Here is a 2077-nt window from a genome sequence, read left to right on the forward strand (position 1 = left end):
GATCTAAGAGAACTAGGAGATCTCTCTCCAAAACAGTACAGAGAGTATTTTATGTTCCATGTGAGTGCTCAGCAAGAGAAGGATTCCATTCATTAGGTGAAAAAAAAAATGATCTGTTTTGTGGATGTTAGTCGGACCCTTTCCCCAGACACCCGTTTTTCTTTTCCTTTTTTTTTTTAAAGATTTTATTCATTTATTCACCACACACACACACACACACACACACACAACCACACACACAGAGGCAGAGACACAGGCAGAGGGAGAAGCAGGCTCCACGCAGGGAGCCCAATATGGGACACAATCCTGGGACTCCATGGTCATGCCCTGGGCTGAAGGCAGCGCTAAACTGCTGAGCCACCCGGGTTGCCCCACCCCTGTTTTTCTGATGAGCCATGGTGGCAGGGATGGAAGTTATATATGGGCTCAGCAACATGGACTTCTACTTATTAAGACTGATTTGTCTACAGCCAGTGCTAAATGTCCAATATGCCAACAGAAAAGATCAACATTGAGTTCCTGATTTATCACCAGTTTCTGGGAGAGCCAGGCAGTCACTTGGTGACAGGATGATTATGCTGGACCATGTCCATCTTGGAAAAGACAGCATTTTGTTTTCATCGAAATAGATAATCTGCATGTGGATTTGCCTTCTCTGCTTACAATGCATCTGACAAATCTACCATCCTGGATTTGCAGAATGCCTTATTCACTGTCATGGTATCTTACAAAACATTGCTTCTGACAAAGCAACTCATTTTTATAGGATATTGGCTTGACTTGTGCTCATGAAATTCACTGGTCTTACCATCATCTCCCTCACCCTAGAGGAAAATATTTATTTGGTGGGATGGTGAAATATCCTTTTGAAGACTTATTTATATCATCTTCAGGGTAATAAAGCTTTGTGAGGCTGGAGTAATGTCCAGGATATGGAATATGCTCTAAGTTATTGACTAATATATGGTGCTGCTTCTCGTATTCAACATTAAAAGAAAGTTTGTTCATCAGCAGTCACCTGGCAATGTGTTTCTCATACTAGTGAAACAGAGGGCAGAAAGAAAGAAAAAGAAAGAAAGAAAGAAAGAAAGAAAGAAAAGAAGGAAGAAAAAAGGAAAAAGGAAAAAGAGAAAAAGAAATGGTTATTGTGTTGAGGTGATTTATCCTGATTATTAAGAAAAGAGCTATCACACAATTGGCTATATATATATATATATATATATATATATATATATATATATAATGCTGAAGAACCATGGGGGCGCCTTTTAGTACTCCCATGCTCTGTGATAGAAATAATGGGAAACCACTCCTAACTGAAATAAAAGTCTCTGTCACTCCATAAGCAAGGAACCATAACCAGTGGAAGTACTTGGTGAGGACAAAGTCAACACAGAGTAGATAGTAGAGGAAGGACACAACAAATACCAGTATGACTATGGGACTGGTTATAGAAGTTATAGAATTAGGTGTTTTTCTTTCTTGCTTTTTTTTTTAAAGATTTTATTTATTCATTCATGAGAGACAAACACAGAGAGAGAGGGAGGTAGAGACACAGGCAGAATGAGAAGCAGGCTCCATGCAAGGAGCCTGATGTGGGACTCGATCCCGGGACTCCAGGATCACACCTGAAGATGGCGCTAAACTGCTGAGCCACCCAGGCTGCCCTCTTTCTTGCTTCTATATAAATATATTTGTATATATAATTAATCAATTAAAGCATTTCTTTTTCCCTCTTTTCTTCTCCTACTTGCTGACAGGTTGATTGCTGTAGTAACTTGTCTTTTCACTAATATAAGATTAATAGTAGTTAATTTTATATCTCAGCATTTAACTTACAAGCTATCAAAGCAAGAGTGTGACTCATGTAGAAGAGGAATGAATTTCACCCAGAGATGGATTAAGTATATGTATTCTCTTTTGGGAGAGGGTTGTCAGTTTTTAATTGTGTGACAGTTGCATTTATTAACTAGAAGCATCCTTTTGCCACTATCTTTATTTGAAAGTTAAGCATGGCTAAAAGAGTCGTTTGTGGATGCTAAGTTGAAAGGAGTGAAAAGTCCTGGATTATACTGTT

This window comes from Nyctereutes procyonoides, unplaced genomic scaffold (genome assembly GCF_905146905.1).
Source record: "Nyctereutes procyonoides isolate TBG_1078 unplaced genomic scaffold, NYPRO_anot_genome, whole genome shotgun sequence".
NCBI lineage: Eukaryota > Metazoa > Chordata > Mammalia > Carnivora > Canidae > Nyctereutes > Nyctereutes procyonoides.